At 49.7% G+C, this 20075-nt stretch overlaps 1 protein-coding gene across 2 annotated transcripts in view; it reads right to left on the reverse strand.

The window, feature by feature from the left end:
* ARHGAP33 (Rho GTPase activating protein 33) overlaps positions 1–19751 on the reverse strand; it is a 1138731-nt gene extending 1118980 nt beyond the window's left edge. Inside the window, exon 1 of one of the 2 annotated variants that reach the window (XM_069604876.1) lies at positions 19578–19751. The gene's annotated coding sequence lies outside the window, so the exon portion shown is untranslated. Of the gene's footprint in view, positions 1–19567 lie in introns of both variants that reach the window. The other variant, XM_069604877.1, reaches the window with a different exon arrangement.
* Between the last annotated feature and the right edge of the window lie 324 nt (positions 19752–20075).

Raw genomic sequence — 20075 nt, forward strand, 5'->3', positions numbered from 1 at the left:
CACTTACACACGCCCCTTCACGGTGGCAATACCGGGATGCCGCTAACAGGAGGACATCACAAGTCACACGGGCATGAACTTACCGGCATCCCGACGGTGATAAATAAGGCCTGCATGATGGCGGTATTACAGGCATCGCGAACCACCCGTAAATAGCAACCTGCAGTGTAGCCAAATGCCACAGGTGCACACAATCACCACAGGTGGATCCAATGGAGCCTGTCCCAGCACAAAAGGAGCACACCCACACACCACGCCCCTTTCAACACCAAAATGATCCCACTTGCTCTAGTAATCCTTGGACTGGAGGACATGCCTGCACTGCTACACCAGCAACAACAACTACAACAGGCAGCACAGAGGAGACGCAGGAGGAGAAGGTGGGTAAGACAGGCCCAGCAAGTCCCACTTGTGCAGCCAGTGGTACCACGTAGGCAGCCACCAATACCTCGCATCAGAGCCAGTCCCTTCAACCTAACCCCCATGCAGATACACACCCTGTACCGTTTGGACCGGGACACCATCACCACCATAGAGGACATGGTACACGATGACATTGTCAGCCTGATAGAAATCCGCACTGCCATCCCCACTCTACTGAAGGTGGTGTCTGTGCTCCACTTCCTGGCCACAGGCACGTACCAGCACACAGTGGGCCAGCTGTATGGCATATCACAACCACTCTTTTCACGCATGCTGACCCAAGTGCTGGATGCCCTCCTGAAGCATGCAGACAACCACATATCCCTTCCACGGACTGCCCAGGATCTCGCTGACACTAAAGTCGGTTTCCATGCACTGGCAGGCATGCCCAATTGCATCGGTGCCCTCCACTGCACCCATGCAGAATTGCTGGTCCCTCATGCCATTGAGGTGGTGTACCGGAATCGTAAGCAATACCACTCCATCAATGTGCAGATGGTATGTGACTCCAGCAGGATCATCACACATTGTTGTGCCCGATATCCCGGATCCACACATGATTCCATGGTGCTGCCCAACTCCACGCTATCCCGCTACCTGGAGCGACATGCTGGACGACGTGCCTGGTTGCTTGGTAAGTTGCCTGATAGGCCCATGGCAGTGCAGTGGGGGGTGAGATTGGGGGGGGGAAAGTATACTCCACCTAGGTGGGATTGGGGGGTGGACGCATACACCTCCTGGGTGAGATTGGGGGGATGCATACTCCATCTGGGTGAGTTTGGGGGGGATGCATACTCCACCTGGGTGACATTGAGGGGGAACGCATACTCCACCTGGGTGACATTGAGGGGGAACGCATAATCCACCTGGGTGAGATGGAGGGGGACGCATACTCCACCTGGGTGAGATTGGGGGGGGAATGCATACTCCACATGGGTGAGGGCATATTCCACCTGGGAGAGAATGGTTGGTGAGTGGACAATGCACATACAGCGAAACACTGTAGCCCTAAACATCCCAACCTGAACATGACACATCAATGCCATACATAAAACCAATGCCTCACAGCAATGACAATAAGCCAGACGTACAAGCAGGCCACCATGGGAATGTCAAGCGATGGATGACTAAACATGATCACACCTGTGGCAATGCCGCTATTGGGAATACATACAGAGTACCACACATCACCAACATGGGTGTTTAAACATTGTTCCGCATCCACAGTACATCTGCATCAGCATGCAAGTGAACGCCCTGCATCATCTGGACAGCGCAATCCACACCAGCAGACCATAGTACAGTACACATTGCGTCAAATGAACCTACATGCATGCATCCAGGGGCATGTGCATGTCAACACCAAATAGCTGCAGCCATGGTAGTGATCACTAAGGTGTCAGATCTGATATCGACAAACACATACCTCATTGTGCCAAAAGTGCAGGTGATGGTGACTATCCCGTGAAGCCGTGGCTACTTCCCCTGTACGAAACCCGCAGAACAGGCACGAAGAGGCGTACAATCGGGTTCATACCTGTACCCGTGTTGTGATCGAGCAGACCTTTGGCCTGTTGAAGGCACGGTTCTGCTGTCTCAGCAGGTCTGGTGGAGCACTCCTTTACGGGCCTGAGAAGGTGGCAAAGATCACCATGGTCTGTGCCATGCTGTACAACATGTGCATCCGGAGAAACGCACCAATGCCACCTGACATTGACCTGCATGCACCGGGTGAGGAGGAGGAGGAGCAGCACCCCTGCCAGTTCGCGATGCACAGGATGGCCGTGCTGTGCGCCAATCACTGATTGACGATTTCTTCTGAACCACATGGATGCTGATGGGTCTGTGTTAGTACTACACTGGGCACTGGGATCGTGTGGATATGGACACAGGGCGTGTGGGGAGTTGGGCACTGTGCACTGTTAAGAATTGAATAAAACACACACGAAACGAACAATGTCCAGTCATTAAATTATTTTTAACACAACAGGTGTATTGGAATATTAACATAGTGCTAGAACCCTCCACCTCACACACACCCTTCCCCCTCCCCCACCCTCCAAAACCCCCAACACCCCATATCCCCCAACACCCCATATCCCCCAACACCCCAAACTTCCCCACCACCTCCCCCCTCACCCATTGTCATCCCACACACAATGTGCCATTCATGAGTTTTGTAAGGTGGCAGTTGGCACATGCAGGGTGGTCCTGCTACTTCCGGCCTCTCTTCTGGGGGCGGCATGTCCGTTTGGCGTGTGCTGCGCCTGATCATGCGCACAGGACTTGAGGGAGTCGAACTGGCAGGTGTGGTGGACGGGGTGGAGGTGGATGGGTGTGCGACTTCCGGGGCAGTTTGTTGCTGCTGCATATTCTCCACGATCCTGAAAAGGACCTCTGTAACCGCAGCTAGGCTGTCTCTGATCACTATGGTGTTGGCATTCATGGCAGTGATGGAAGCTGCATTTGCCTCACGAATCTCGCGGCAGGTCAGTTCTCCCTAGGCCACATACTGGAAGACAAGCTCAATCAAACTGTCCTGCCGGACTCAACCCTCGTGAGGCGGGCCTCCATGTCTGTGGGGGTGGAAGGTGCAGTGGCAGGGTGGCCCAATGCTGGACTGCCCTCCGATGTGGTGGACAGATGTGGACTGGCCAGTAATATGGCATGTTCTAGCATGGGGCATACTGGTGTGCCTGTGTGGATTGCAGGGGGTGGCCTGGGGACTGGGTGTATGCAGACATACAACATGGATGTTGTTCTCCATGTCTGAGAATTCCTCAGCATGGCCCTCCACGTCACTGAGGGGGGCAATGGCTGCTACCTCCCCTATGGAACTTGTGGCAGCTGACTGCGTTCCATCAGGCTCTGCCTCTGCAGGAGTTGTCGACTCAATTTTGGCCGTGTTGTCGGCTGCTGTGGTCTCCTCCTCTGCTGCCCTGGCCTGTACTGCTGGCCTTTGTTGCACTCTGGGCGTTGTTGTTGCCCTGGAGGTGGAAGGTCCAGTGCCATCTTGTCTGGCCCTGGTACCCTTTGTGGATGTAGTGGCCTTTGGGGCAGACTCCTGGCCTTCACTTTCTGCGTCTGTGTCTGTCGGGGAATAAGAGATGCAGGGCATCAGTGATGGTGGTACGTGCAAGATGCATGATTTGGTGCTATTCAGTATTTCACATTTCATGCATTGCTTTCTTGTAGGTGTGACGCTCGTGGTACTTGCAATGTGGGGAGGCCATATTGGCATACGCTGTGGACTCTCATTTCTGGACTGATGTGTTCTAGTTGGCATACCGTTGTATTGCGGTTTGCATGATGTGTGACATGTGATTGATCCCTGTGTGTTGGTTGTCTGTTGGTAATGGTATTGGCATGCAGCATGCATTTCATTGTGCAAGGATTTGGGCCACCATCTGGACATGGATCTATAATGATGGCCCATGCATTGGCTTGGTTCACTTTCACATCTGTTATGCTACGTCATGCTTTGGTTCACTGGGGTTTGCGGGGTCACTCACCTCCATCTCCCGATGTCGCTGCACCCGTCTCCATTTCTCCGAAGCACTCGATCGACTCCATATTTTTCGTGGTGCTGCAGGTCTCCTCCCATCGCACCATTTTGTTGGGTCAGTGGACCCCGCCGCATGTAGCCATGGCCTCCCTGCTGTTTGATGATAGTATTTGTCGCACCTGGAGACGTAGATCGTCCCACCTCTTTTTGCAGTCTTTCACTGTGCGGGGGGTGGTGCCAACCGCTGTCACCTTCCGTGCCACCTCCTCCCATATTTGTTTTTTTCCCAGTTGGGCTTCTCGTTTCAAGTTGTTGGCAAACACCTCATCTGCATGGGCTGCCAGCGTATCCGCAAGCATGTTGAGCTCCTCGTCAGATAAGCGCTTCTTGCGCAAGCGGGGGTGGCCTTCCGACTTGCCTTTCACATGATGGGTTGATTGGGCCTGCTCTCCACTCCGTAGCACTGCTGTGTTAAGAGGACTGCAATGGATTGAGTTTTTTAAGATGGCGCTGGTTCATTTCCCGTTCCGGCGCGATGACGTTAGTTCCGGGTCCGGTATTACAAACCCAGTATTTGCATGATGGTATTGCCGGGTCCGTTATTAAGGGGTTGCTCCTGGGCAGAGGGGGTATTGGCGGGTCCCGTGATGCGCTATCGTGGGTTGGGGGGGCCTTTAGCTGCATGGCGCTGCAGCCATTACCGGCATGAGGGTTCGCGCGTGCTCGCATTCTCGTAATCAGCCGCATCGAGGGTGCACGGACGCGCTAATACCACCATGCCGGTAATGACTGCGTTTCTACCTCCATGCTCATAATGAGTCCCATAGACTCCAAAGAAACACTTTTTCAGAAGAGGACGTCTAGATGTGAAGATTGATGGGAGAGCGGTCGATAAATTGCCCAAAGGGGGGAGAGTAGAGGAGGAGCCAAGTACCTCTACCGAAGGACCCTCCCCCATTTTGCCTATATGTTGGCAGCCGGAAATTGCAACATGCACAATACCAGCGAGTGTGCCCATACCGTGAAAAGTTCTTCAAGCAAGGTGTCCATTGAGACAACCCTATATGTATCTGCTGAGAAATTACAGTCTTCTGAAGGAAGTTCCGGAACAATTTGAAAATGAATGAGAAAATAAGACTAGTGACGTCACGCAAAGCAGAAATGACGCAGCCAGGAGAGACGCCAATGAAGAAAGAATATAGACCTTATAGAATCTGAGGATGAAGTATCGAAATAAGTAACGTTTCGGGATTGAAATGAACATTGCATTTTCTTCAGTGCTTCTTTGCACGTGCAAAGTCATTTTACAATTGTACAGGCGCAGTAACGCAGACAAAGTAATCGTGAGGCTGGCTACATAGTGAATAGACAGCAGGCGATGCGCCAATGTATTATATATAGGAATGTATAGAAATCTGTATGTTTCACAACAAATTTTAGCAAACTTGTACACTGAATAAAAGGGCTGGAAATGTGGTGCAGTTGAATAAAGGAAGATTCGAGAAAGGCCTGGCTGGCCCAATGTCAAGAGTCAGGGCCGCCGAGAGCCTGGGTGTCTTCTTAAGAAGATACATTGAGCGTGAGAAACAAGCAGAGCTCTTGTTTGAAGTATAATGGAAAAACACTAGAAGTGCCAGGTTTTCTTCATTTAATAGTATTAAATACAACGAAGGAGCTCAAAAAGTGGTCTACAGTCACATGGTCAGATGAAAATAGACTTTGGGTCGAGGTACAACGAAACCAGAAGACAGGGCCATGCCTTCACTGCCTTTTATTCTCAGGTGCAGTGAGCCTCTTCAAGGCCAAGTTCAAACATATTAATTGAATGAAAGACCGCAGGAGTGATGATGGACGTTAGGCTAATTGGGTGGGGCGGTATGACCAAGCCAAGCCAACCCTCCCAGCACATGGGGTGCCAACTTGCGTGCTACTAGCGAGTGGAATATTCCAGAAGGGAACCAGCGTGCCAACCAACTGTAGAGGGCCACGTAGTATAGAGCCCTATACTTTGAGAAGCCAATAGGATGTCGTATATTTTCATGACATGGAAGATGACTTGCACTTGGGGTGGGCTTAGTTGTCCACCTGTTTTTAGAGAGCCAATCACAACCCCCGCCCATATAGAAGATATACTTAGATGTTTCCTTTAAGCCTATTATATCCCCCAGTAGGTTTTCTTACTTTGCCACATAGGATGATGTCAGTAGTGATGAATTTTTTGTATAAAACCTTTGTTTTAGCGTAGTATGATTTGAGAGAAATCGAGCGAGGGTCCATTGATGATCGTTGTAACTCCCTGTTTTACATAACTGTTAATAAAACAGTCTTGAGTTTGGCAACTTCCTGAAAAGGTCTGATTATTGATGTAGGAGTAATATCTGCATCCCCATCCATCTCCGATACTGCTACCTCATCTTAAAAGTCCCCGGCTACCCGAAGCAAGAGGTGCAGTGACCAACTTCCTCAAGCAAAAGTGTGTATTGGTGTCCTTGGGAGACCTCATTAGCAAGGAGTTCCTCGAAAGGAGTGAGGGGCACTGGAAAGAGTAGACTGCGAGTGATGCAACTATGGCTAAGCTCACAGAATGGCAAAACAAAAGAGGTGATGGCTGGAAGGTTTTGAATTAATCTTAACCTCTGGCATTGCTCTGGGCAACCCTTCAGACAATTGTTCTTTGCCTACCAACCCCTTACAAAAGGGGAAAGACCATATGCAAATCAGGCTTAGTCCCAAACCAAAAAGGCCAGTCCAGCCGAAAATTCTTGGTCACATCCCTTCGGCACAAGACCACAAGCATCCCCAAACATGTTTCAGCCTCTGTGGGCCTCATCAGTGAGGAGTAACTTGTGCCTCTAGGCCCAGCGGACATGCGTCCCATGTCTGGGCATAGCCGTCCCACTCGGGGTGACTACAGCAGTCTGGAAGGTTTTTAATTAATCTTAACCTCTGGCATTGCTCTGGGCAACCCTTGTTCTGCGCCTGCCAAGCCATTACAAAAGGGGAAAGACCAAGCTCACGGAATTGGTCAAGAAAGGTTGGCCCAATGAGAGTTCGATCCTGAAGGTCTGAGGCCATATTGGAAGGTGGCCGATGAGATTTTTGAGAGCGAGGGGCAGTTGATGAGGAGAGGTGATCAAGTTATTCTGCCAGTTGGGATGAGGAAGATAATCACGTGCAGGGCCCATGCAGGGCAACTTGGAAGCAACTTTATGAGGCGACACGTGAGAGAGTCCTACTGGTGGCCCGGCATGGACCAGGACATAAGGGTCATGTGGGAGAGTTGTCATGAGTGTCTAAATAGTGACAAGAGGCTGAAGGTCAGACTAGCTCCATTGCGTCCAACTGAGATATTGAAAGGAGTGTGGCACAAGCTGGGGTTCAACTTTATCAGTCCCCTGGAAGTGATGTCACCGGAGCATAGTTCTGGGATAGTATTAATTGACTATCTTTCGAAATGGGTGGAAGCTGAATTTCTGCCCGACATTACAACAGCCACAGTCGTGGGTGTTCTCAAGTACATTTTTCAGAGGAAGGGTATGCCCAAAGAAATCGTAACTGACAATGGTGGTCAACTAGTCTCCAGGGGGATGGAAAAGTTCATGAGGGATAACAATATCTGACAAGTGAAAGCTGCACTAAATCATCCCCAGGCCAATGTGCTCATGGTTCATCAAAGGAGTGTTGCAACTGGCCATGGCCGCTGGCATGGACCCATCCCGCAAAGTCAAGGAGGCTGTAGCTGCCCGTCACTTGACCCCCAACGGGACTATGAATGTCTCCCCATTTCGTATGTTGAGTGGGGAGGAGAGCAGCCTCCAATCTGGTACTGCCCTGGTTGTCAAGAGGAAGGGAGGACACCATAGATATGGCGGATGTAGCGTAGAGGATGAGGAAAAGTAAGGTACAAATGAAGCACTGGAATGATAGAAGAGCGGTCCAAATAAATGAGGTCTAAGAGGGTGACTTGGTCAAGATAAAGTTACCACAGAGGGATCCCACGACAGGATCCAGATACAGCAGACACTTCCGAGTACTGCAAAGAGGTTCAATCCATGCGTGCACCCAAGATGGGAGAAGATGGAACATAGAGAGAGAGGACCTGTTTGAAAGGAAAGCCAAGGAGTCTATTGAACAGGATCATCAATAACAGGGGTGCAAAGAGAAAGACTGGCTGAAAAGAAGGGGTCTCGATAAACTGAATATGAACAACCTGGATCGAGAGACGAGTGAGACCCCCGAGAGCCTGAGAGATCAGGAAGAGATGAGTCTAGCAGAAAGCGAGGTGCAGATGGAAAGGTGTGAGGAAGTTGAGATGATGCTGCAGAGCGAGGAGAGCAGAAAAAGACGGCCTCAATGCAAGAGACCAGCACGTGTTGTGGGCTTCGCCATGTGGTAGTACCAGGCTGCTCAACAAACGGAGGAATGTGTAGCCCAAGTTCTGCGGGCCGCTGGCTCGAGAGAGACCCGAGACTGTGTGCACGTGCAGCTCCCTGCATGACGGCATTCAGAGTGAAGGGCTGTGCAGTGAGCACCCTGACCCCAGCGCTCCTTCTAATAAGAGCAGACAAGCATCCAGCCCTGCGAGACTTCTTCCAGCGATTGTGCCCCTGGACAATTGTATAAATGTATGCGTCTTTGCATGCTCAGGCACAGTGAAGCAACTGTGTTCTGCTAAGCAGTGTTAGAATAGGTCAATAAAGACATTAATGGGCCTCATTCCGAGTCAGACGGTCTGGTAAAAAAAATACCAGTATCTGTGAATACCGACACTTTACCGAACAGCCCGACTACAGGTTTGCGGGTGGGGCACCTGGGTGTTACTTCCAGCTCAATGCTGGAGGTAAGGCAGGTGCCCTACCAGCCAAAAAAGCCCTTACTACCGCCACTGGCATTGCCTGTGGCGGTAATGACAGAAAATCCAGTCATGGCGGCCTATAGGACTCCATGAATGGGGATTTACACTGTACCGCTGGCACTCATAATCCGGCGGCACAGAGTGCTGCTAGAGACAAGTACCCAGCTCCGGTATCCTGGCGGTTCTACCGCCAGGATACCTGCATACTCGAAATGAGGCCCATTAACCTCACATCGCCCCAGCATGTTCATTCAGGCAACAACACCTGCCTTGAATACAAATATTGTTGCCGCCCCGCCAGAATCCATATCTGGTTATATTTTCTATTAAAAGCAGTCAGTGTACCCAGTTTAAAGACTACTGTTCTGATCGAAGATACACAGACGGTAGTATCGGCACCTTCAAAATATCGTTGCCCCATTGAGTCAAGAAGTAAAATGTCCTATCACTACCCACAACAGTGAAGTCGAGATTCAGACGCGTCTCCCAGAATGTCTTCACCAACAGCAACGGCGAGGGGAACTTCATTCACCACAGGCACATCCTGGCCACGCGCGACACCTGTCACTTCCTGTGCGCATCCGTGTCTACAGCAGCTTTCGTTTCCGGTGTACAGTACATGTGCAACAACATACACAGAGCACATCAAGACAGCAGCTGCGCTCCTCGACCAGCGTACAACGTTTTGGGCTGTTGGGGCGATGTACTTTTTTTCCAGCAATGGAGAAATGCAGTTTCAGCGTGAAAGGTGCAAATGAAATGGCCTTAATGAGATTGCAATGAAAAGAGAAAAGGAAAACATATCGGGAAAAGATCCCATGTACGGACCACAACCTCCTCTCTTCAAATCCAAAACAGCGCTTTTCGCCACAATCCATGGGGAGACACTGCGAGGAGGCACATTTCATCAAACACTAGAACACTTCACACAAAGGGCAGAGAGTCCGGTACGGTCGCTCTGATGCTTTAAGTGTATCGGGTCCCCCGGGATCGGGGCCACTGCCTAAAAGTACGACCCCGAAGCCATGTAGGTCCCAAAGCATTGCTATCGATACAGAGACACCGCGATCTTTAGGAATCAACTGGGTGTTTCAGGAGTCCAACTACCCTCCTATCAGCCATCAACTTGGTTTGTTTCCGGAAACTGATGGGGGCTCCATCACGGGTCCTTCCCCAACGCTCCCCGACTCCTCAAACAACCCTTTTGATTTGCTGCTACAGCTTTTTACGTCTCCTCGAAGATGTGCACTTTGGAACCATGAGACCTCGGTCCTTATCCAGTCCTCCCGAATCGCCAGAACTGTGTGATTTTAAGCGAACCACCTGCTCTTTGTGTGCCTGCGTTCACAAAGCCTTTCAAATTAGGAATGCATAAAACAGTGACTTGTAAATAGGGCTTACGTCTGTTCTGCCTGTGAGTGTTTGAGGGTGATGGAGGTGGTGCTCGCCAGGCCTAGCCATGCACTCCTCTCCTGTCCTGAAGCCTAGCCCATGCAGAGCGAGATTTGATATCACAATATTTGTGACTACTGATTTACCATGGAGAAGGGGCCTCAGACAAGGTGCAATGCCGGGGGTTAGAATAATGCAAAGCTTAAGAACACGCTAATTATTTGCATTCTTCCTTATCAGGCGTTGCTTTTTTAATGGCGCGTTGGCGAACTTACCCCTAACCTAATCATTGCACTTAAAATCACTGAGCCAGACGGCAGTTATGATGCAAAAGGTACACAAAACAACCCCCTCCCCCGCGCCAGGTACATTACCCCGTGTGTTTTCAGCTGATGTAGATGTCATGGGACAGGCACCAGCCACTTCCCGCTCCAAGGCGGATGCAGTTCCCTCAGGGCGTCCCACGTGAGGGTGAGGACTCGCGCGGAAGACGCCACTCGGCCAATGGCATTCCTGAGGGAGCGAATGCGCCTCCGCAGATAGGTCATGGGCGTAGATGTGTATAGCCAATAACACAAGTTATCTACACTGGCGTTCCATTTTCGGTGTACACAATACACACGGTCTTCAGCAGCAGAATACCTGCTGTCTGTACCAGACACGCTCGGAGTGGCCTATAGGGCAATGCCCGATTACAGTGGCGTGTCCAGACTCTTGACTGGGGTGGACCAAGTGGGGGCACAAACGAATGCAAGGGTGGCATGAAGTAAGAGCGCCCCACACAGATAATGATCATACGTTAGGATAAGGGGGTGGACAATCACATTCCAGGGGTAGCACGTGCCAGCCCTCTCCCCAGACAACAGCCCTGCGAACCAAAAAACGTAAAATGCAGGTGCGGGCCAGTTTGACGAGTTACTGCACTATGTGGCTGGTAGTTTTGACCATTGTTGCTGAATGAATATTCTTTAAATTGCACCATTTGCATTATATTTAACCAACACAAAAACCTTGGGTACTATTCAAAACAGTCTGTCACAAAAAAGAAAGATTTGCCTTTTGCAACTGTGGGCCACCTTTTCATTGTTGTCGGAAGCAATTCTATGCCCCGGTCCGACCCTGCACGCAGATTTAAAACCTCAAATTGGGAGACAAGGCAGGAGGCCGGTTTCTGACCTGACTGCCCTTGGCGCACCTGGTCTCCAGCGTTACCCTTTCATTCGGGTCAGTCGTAGCACTGTCGTGGCTTCTTCCCTTGACCTTTTGTAATTATTTCTCGTCGACGCTTCTGCATCACCCCAGCCTCCCTGGCAGGAGATTTAGTTTGCCACTATGGAAGAGGCCAGGTACTGATCCAGAATCAGCAAACTGGGTTCCTTTTGCTGTCCTGTGCTCATATATTGGTAGGCACGGCCCCGGAGGAACATAGGCCTAGTTCGCAGGAGTGGAAGGGTTTGTTGGAGAGTAGGTGCACGGCAACACAGCACCACAGAACAAACGGCTCAGCATGCGGTGGACACTTATCTTTAATTCATATTCATGCGTAATGCACTGGTCAGAGTCTTGCTCACCAATGTAAAAGTGGCCCATCGTTGCAAATGGCAATTCATTCCTTGTGTGGACTGTTTGACTTTGGGTAGAAGTCCCCCAACAGTGTAGTTTGGGAGTGGTGTGTGGGGTGCAGTGGGAGTGGCGCGCATGGTGTGGTGAGAGTGGCACACAGGGTGCAGTGGGAGTGGCGTGCAAGATAGGGTGTGGGGGGGGGGGCGCATTTCTAGTGTTTCGCCCTGAGCACCAAATGAACTAGAAACTGTCCTAGTCAGAACATTATTCTTTGGCGAGAACCTCCAGGTGTTCCTAAGACCACAACCAGGGCCAGTAGCGAGAGATTGTGTAAACAGAATTTCCAAAAATACAAGAATTTAAAACCGCCAGAGATTTTATTAGATTGTGCTATGCTGGTTTAAAACAATAACAAGAATAAGAAAAGCCCCATATATCCTACTGAATATATTTTTAGCACATATATTCTCTACAGACTCGAGTTTATTGCAGTACTAGCTGTCCCAGGCCACGCGTTGCTGTGGCTCAGTATGGTTAAATGGAAAAGAAAGAAAAGAGAAAGCACACTTTTCTAATATGTTTAATTTCACAATGCTTGTGGGTATACAATATTTTTTGTTGTTACATTGTCTGTGCAGATATAGAGATTGTTTGGTTTGCCGACTGTAGAACACGCAACATATAATTGTCCATGTGAGAAGCAATCCTTGTCTAGATCTAAACCGCACAATTCTAACAATTGACCTTGAGCTTTGTTGATTGTTATTGCAAACGCAAGTTGGCATGAATTGAGCTGTTACGATTTCTGTGCCTAGCGACGTCATTTGGAAGCATGAGTTGTATTTCCTGATGTTAGATAGGAAATGCTTTGATTCGGTGGTATATCCGGCAAGCAAAGTTTTTAATGGCACTGGCGGATCTCCATGTTGAGGCAGTTTAATTTTCCCAGCAGCACAACACATTCCTTTCGTTTCTCCATTAAATTTCAGAGCCTTGCAATAAGGACAAAATTCAATCATGGTGCCGATGAGAACATGCCGGCTCAAACTATAATCATCAGCTGGGTTGTTCCTTAATGCAAGGCAATTGTAATTGTGTGATTGCTGAGCACAGAGTCGTGTTTGACGCTGATCTGCTGTTTCTCATTGACGTCTTTCAGCCACTCTCAGCCTGCCGCATTCATTCTGTTGAGAACAAAGCAGATATGAAGCTGCAGAACGTGATCGCCGTGCTCGCAACCGTGCATCCTGAAGTCTGGCTGCACATTGCTCTGCTGCTTTCTCGGCACGTATTTGAGCCATTCTTAATCGGAAACATTGAAATGGAATCGTAAAATATTCAGTATAGCGTGCATTGCTTTTACGTCCAACAGATGGCGCTGTTTTTCAGTAAAATATTTAGTATAGCGTGTGTTGCTTTTACGTCCAACAGATGGCGCTGTTTTTCAGAAAAGGCATGTTTTTACCTGTCACAGGTTTGACATCTATGTATAGTAGGTATATAAAAACATGCGCCTATTCGAATGCAACGTTGTGTCAAAATTTCAAAGCAATTAGTGAAGCACTTTCAGAGATTTAAGATTTTGAACAAATAAACATTTACATTTTTATTTATATAGATTGACAGTACGAGGTGCAGCTCTACTCCACACTTGGTGAGTTCAAAGGCCCAGTTCCATCTATTTGTAATATAGGACTTCCAAAGTGGCCATCTGTTAAAGTCAACGTCGGGGTCACTGCAACTCTGGACGCTTAGTGGGACTCAAAACGGCCTATAGGCGATGGTTGGTTCAATTATCGGCGAGCTTGCTTTTCATGGCTGCAGCCAATCATTGTTGGTCGATGGCAGGCTACGTGGTCATGGTTCTCAGTTACCCTCATAAGAACGTGTGGTATGTCCCTCGTGGCCCAAGTTTTTCATATCCTCTATGAAGAACTCCAGCAAAATGTCAACCTCTGGGGGAAAGAAGCAGTGACTGGGCCAAAAGCAGCAACCGTGTGGAGGGCATTGCCCCGCTGCGCTGAGTAGCTGGTTACCCAGCCTATGGTTCTTTAGGTCCAGACCCGTTTTACAAGTCCCACCAGCTCTGGTGGCATAGAACTTTTTGCAGACGCGGTCCTTCAGCGTTGCTGCCTACAGGAAGTCCTCTGAAGAATGGTATTGGGTGTCCGAGCCGCCCATGGACCACTGCAAGTGTGTTCACTGGGTGAGATGTAGACCTGCAAGTCTGACGGAGATCTGGCTCTCTTGGCCGGGGAACCTGTGGAGGTGCAGGTGGTGGTTCACAGCGGGTAATGATAGGCAGACACCACTTGAAGCTGACACTGTGTGGCGGATGGGAACTTCCTTTGCAGGGGTCTTGTGGGCACTGAAGCCTGGTGTTGTTGCAGGCTCAACCTTACAGTTGTGACACAGCTGCTCGGTCAACTGTGGGGTGTCTCGGTTCTCAACTGCTCCCATCTCCCAAAACCAGGCTCGGTTCTCTCGGTAAGAACGCGAGAGGGGAGGGGGGCACTGCTGTTGAAACTTCATCGTGGCTGGCCCTACAAAGATAGGGAATTTACTATTGCGTCTTGGACTGAGAGGGAGAAGGAAGTCTTGTTCTACAAAGTAGTGGTTAAAGCTTCACCACCAGAGGATCTCAGCAGGTTCTCCAGCAGACCTGTGGCTACATCTTCAGGTCAGCTTCTTCCACAAAAAAAGTAATTACTGAAGCAAACCGTTGATCACTGTGGGAAAGTGTGGTCGAGGGGAGGGGCCAAACCCATAATCGGAGAATCGGAGGGTTTCATCCAGTACAACATTCTATAAGTCACCAGCCAATCAATCAGTGGTGTTTTTTTCTCCATACTTTTACAAGGGTGTGCATTCACTCAGACTTCCAGCCAGCACTTACACTTTTCAGAACTGGTTCTAGGAAAATCCCAGTAAGTGCACCCTGACCAACCAGTGGGGAGGTGGGTGGTCAGAAAGAGTCTGAGCAAAAGAAATGCCATACGGTGTAACCCTCCCCAGAGGTATAAAGACTTTCCAGAGGCAGAAACCAAAACGTGTGCCCCTTTCCAGCTCTGGGCTTGCAATGGAAAAGTAAAAGAAGCATTGGCAAAGCCAACAGCTTTTTCCTTTTTGTAGGCCTTTTTCAGACACTCCCATAATGGTCCTACTGGCCATAAAATGGCAACAGCTGGCAAATGGTGCGAGTAGCTGCCCATATTATGCCAGTACCTGGTAAATGCCCAACTAATGCCCATACAGGAGCCAGCGCTGTTAGCTTTTCCAATACATGTTTTTAACAGAAATCCAGCACAAATCACACGCAAGAGCAGAAGACATTTTAGTACACATGGAGACCGTTTACAGCTGCAATTGACCCATTAACTTTCAGAAGACTGCTTAGAAATAACGTGGGTTACAGCCCCGCCTAACAGCCAAAACTAAAACCCCAATATTGGTGAACAAACGAAAGGGATTGCCCAAACGGAGGCAAAGGTGATGGCACTCAGCTTTGTTGTACAGATGCGCTCACTGGGTTGCACATGAAGGACTCCATTTCCCCATCTATCTGTGATGCGAATTTCACCTTTCCCAATCGGTACATATAACTAATTATTCTGCAAGCCAGAATCCTGTAGGTTTTCATCTACACGGCCATCTTTCTTAGTGTTGTATTCATGGTACCTTATGTTATGAATGTTATCTTCATGTTACAAGTTTAAATGCAGTATTACAAAAAATAATAGCCCCAGGAAGCAAAACATGCGACTCAAATTTGGGAAGTGACTGGAGAATGCACCTTGGAAGAACATGGTGAAAAATCGGATGCCAAGGCTTGTATCAAGTCACAGCAAATATTTGAAAGACTGTTTTGGACATTCTTCAGCGTCAAACAATATGTGCAGGACGCACTTTGCTTCCTAGTGAATGCTCTCTATTAACTTCAATACCCCAGATGCTGCCACCAAAACTAGCAAAAGCAGCCAGAGGTAGCAAAACACTCCAGGCGAGGCCTGCTCAATGGTGCAGCCAAAAGTAGCAAAACACTCCAGACGAGGCCTGCTCAATGGTGCAGCCAGAAGTAGCAAAACACTCCAGGCGAGGCCTGCTCAATGGTGCAGCCAGAAGTAGCAAAACAGTCCAGGCGAGGCATGCTCAATGGTGCAGCCAGAAGTAGCAAAACACTCCAGGCGAGGCCTGCTCATTGGTGCAGCCAGAAGTAGCAAAACACTCCAGAGGAGGTCTGCTCAATGGTGCAGCCAGAAGTAGCAAAACACTCCAGGCGAGGCATGCTCATTGGTGCAGCCAGAAGTAGCAAAACACTCCAGAGGAGGCCTGCTCAATGGTGCAGCCAGAAGTAGCAAAACACTCCAGAGGAGGCCTGCTCAATGGTGCAGCCAGAAGTAGCAAAACACTCCAGGCAAGGCATGCTCATTGGTGCAGCCAGAAGTAGCAAAACACTCCAGAGGAGGCCTGCTCAATGGTGCAGCCAGAAGTAGCAAAACACTCCAGGCGAGACCTGCTCAATGGTGCAGTCGGAAGTAGCAAAACACTCCAGATGAGGCCTGTTCAATGGTGCAGTCAGAAGTAGCAAAACACTCCAGACGAGGCCTGCTCAATGGTGCAATCAGAAGTAGCAAAACACTCCAGACGAGGCCTGCTCAATGGTGCAGTCAGAAGTAGCAAAACACTCCAGACGAGGCATGCTCAATGTTGCAGCCAGAAGTAGCAAAACACTCCAGACAAGGCATGCTCAATGGTGCAGTCAGAAGTAGCAAAACACTCCAGACGAGGTTGCAGACAGAAGTAGCAAAACACTCCAGACGAGGCATGCTCAATGTTGCAGCCAGAAGTAGCAAAACACTCCAGACGAGGTTGCAGACAGAAGTAGCAAAACACTCCAGACGAGGCATGCTCCATGGTGCAGTCAGAAGTAGCAAAACACTCCCGACGAGGGTGCAGTCAGAAGTAGCAAAACACTCCAGGCGAGGCATGCTTAATGGTGCAGTCAGAAGTAGCAAGACACTCCAGACAAGGCCTACTCAATGGTGCAGTCAGAAGTAGCAAAACACTCCAGGCGAGACCTGCTCAATGGTGCAGTCGGAAGTAGCAAAACACTCCAGACGAGGCCTGCTCAATGGTGCAGTCAGAAGTAGCAAAACACTCCAGACGAGGCCTGCTCAATGGTGCAGTCAGAAGTAGCAAAACACTCCAGACGAGGCATGCTCAATGTTGCAGCCAGAAGTAGCAAAACACTCCAGACAAGGCATGCTCAATGGTGCAGTCAGAAGTAGCAAAACACTCCAGACGAGGTTGCAGTCAGAAGTAGCAAAACACTCCAGTCGAGGTTGCAGACAGAAGTAGCAAAACACTCCAGACGAGGCATGCTCAATGTTGCAGCCAGAAGTAGCAAAACACTCCAGACAAGGCATGCTTAATGGTGCAGTCAGAAGTAGCAAAACACTCCATGCGAGGCATGCTTAATGGTGCAGTCAGAAGTAGCAAGACACTCCAGACAAGGCCTACTCAATGGTGCAGTCAGAAGTAGCAAAACACTCCAGACGAGGCATGCTCCATGGTGCAGTCAGAAGTAGCAAAACACTCCCGACGAGGGTACAGTCAGAAGTAGCAAAACACTCCAGACGAGGCCTGCTCAATGGTGCAGTCAGAAGTAGCAAAACACTCCAGACGAGGCCTGCTCAATGGTGCAGTCAGAAGTAGCAAAACACTCCAGACGAGGCCTGCTCAATGGTGCAGTCAGAAGTAGCAAAACACTCCAGACGAGGCCTGCTCAATGGTGCAGTCAGAAGTAGCAAAACACTCCAGACGAGGCCTGCTCAATGTTGCAATCAGAAGTAGCAAAACACTCCAGACGAGGCCTGCTCAATGTTGCAGCCAGAAGTAGCAAAACACTCCAGACAAGGCATGCTCAATGGTGCAGTCAGAAGTATCAAAACACTCCAGGCGAGGCATGCTCAATGGTGCAGTCAGAAGTAGTAAAACACTCCAGACAAGGCATGCTCAATGGTGCAGTCAGAAGTAGCAAAACACTCCAGGCGAGGCATGCTCATTGATGCAGTCAGAAGTAGCAAAACACTCCAGGTGAAGCCTGCTCAATGCATGGGCGTAATTTTAAGGGGGTACAGGGGTGTTTGCCCTCCCCCCTCCACTTTCATGGCACACCATTTTGTCCCCATTCATTTGGCTGGGGTACCTTTTCTTCAGATGCTATGTCCCCCCCAACCCCAACATTTTCAGCAAAGTTACTCCACTGGCTCAATGGTGCAGTCAGAAGTAGCAAAACACTACAGACGAGGGTGCAGTCCGAAGTAACATGCTCATTTCGCAAAACACTCCAGGCAAGGCCTGTTCATTTTTATTGTGGCTCTTAAATTAATTTGCCCAAGAAGTGATGTTGCACGTTGGTCAGAGTGCTGTACAGTAACTTGGTTTGCCTTCTTCCGACCTGATGTTACATTGGCACATGACAGTGATGTTATTTGGGGCCTGATTCATGGAATATTTTGCACAGTGCAAAGTGACTTTTCACTGGTGCAAAAGGACTTTGCACTGCCAACAAACACCCTGATTCATGGAACAGTGCAAAGTGTCTTTTTTCCTTGAAAAATCATTTTGCACTGCACAAATACACTTTGCACTGGAAAAATACGCGTTGCACTGCTCCGTGAATTAGGGTGGAGCAGTGCAAAGACACTTTGCACAGTTCCACGAACCAGGGTTTGTGTCGGCAGTGCAAAGTCACTTTGCACCATGCAAAAAAATTCCATGAATCGGGCCCTTGATGTCGAAAACGTGTGCATGTTGCAAGTATCTGGGGCTAAAGTGCCGGTATATGTTGATGCCTAAACTAAAACTGTACATTCCAGGGGGATACGAGCACGCCCGGGCAAGACTTGGCATATGAGGGTTCTAGCAGGCCACACGCACACGATGCCAATCACCGAGCCACAGTGCAGTCCTGTAGTGTGAGAATCCTGGTCCTAGTTAGTGGCCTTTAACCCCCGCTCCTCCTTCTGGGGGTTTCTGGTCACTATAGCTGCGTGTGCCGGACTTCGCACTTGGCCTGCACTGGGCACATCCTGCGACTTCTTTAACCCGCCTGCCTAATAAGTGGGCAGTGGGCCATGAAGAGAAAGCAAAGGACTCTAATAAAAGGGGGTGTAGAGGAAATATGACGTCACACGGATAATACAGGGAGCCACGGTGATGGACAGGCATAGAAAGAACGCGAGGTGAGGGGCACATAGAGAAGGGAGGGGCGAATGTAAGAGAGGGAGTGACGAACGTAGGGGCGGGAGTTGGGTCCATGAAAGTAGGAGGATGGTGAGGCACAGGAAGTCAGGCGTTGGTGGCCACAGGTGACGCGTTTGGCCTCATATCGCGAGCATTAATACTTCCAGGCGCTATCAGATGATTGAAAGGGGCGATGACGGTACTTGAAAGAGCAGTGGCTAATTTTTTTAAGTTTTATACCATGTTCTATTCTTAATCTTTTTCACTTACCGTAATGTGGAGGTTACAGCGCGGCCACTAGCCCCCTGTCATGAGTCACTCATTCGTCGGTTCGTGCTGTTCACAGGTAATGGCGCTTTGGCTTTGCATACACGTACTTTTAGTTTTGCCTTGGAGTTACACACACACAGGAATGCTAGACCCAGCGGGGTGACGCGCCTGAGCTGCTCACACAAGGCATTGGGAGGCGCAGGAGCGCTAGGGGACGGGAGCACCTGCCCTGGTAACTGGTGCAGCTCCGTTAGTTGGCCCCGCCCGGTCTCCGAGGCACTCGGGCTCCACACTGCGCTCGTGTGACGCACCTGTGCTTACCTTGTCAGGTCAAAGCGCCTGCACGCCGGCATGGAGCCGCCCCGCACGCGGGGTCGGGGGCCACAGGTTCACGCTTTGCTCGGCGCACTTAGTCCACCTGCTGCCTACTACACGGGGAGCCTCTGCGGGGCGCCTCGACCATCTTCTTCCTCGCGAGGAAACGAGAAGCGAGTGCAGCTCTGACCCGTTTCCTAAAGGGGAAGGGCTGGGCTCGTGGACTTAAAGCAGCAGTACTTCCTCCACCCCGAGCAAACACCCATGACCCACCTCCACTCACACTTGCCGAGCTTTTGTGGAGTCCCTTCCCCAGTTTTGCTAAGTCCTTGGATATTTTCTACGTTTATACTATAGTTTTTGCTTTTAAAGGAAAGGGTCTTTGTAGACATGCACAATTGTAGTCACAAATATGAAGGAACCTTCTTGTTACTTCACTGGTTCTTTATTGCGTAAACAAAATACATGTTCCTCCTGCTGAAACCCGGCTAATGTAAAATAAAT

The sequence above is a fragment of the Ambystoma mexicanum genome, chromosome 1p, assembly GCF_040938575.1.
Source record: "Ambystoma mexicanum isolate Mex_15411 chromosome 1p, UKY_AmexF1_1, whole genome shotgun sequence".
NCBI classification, from domain to species: Eukaryota; Metazoa; Chordata; class Amphibia; order Caudata; family Ambystomatidae; genus Ambystoma; species Ambystoma mexicanum.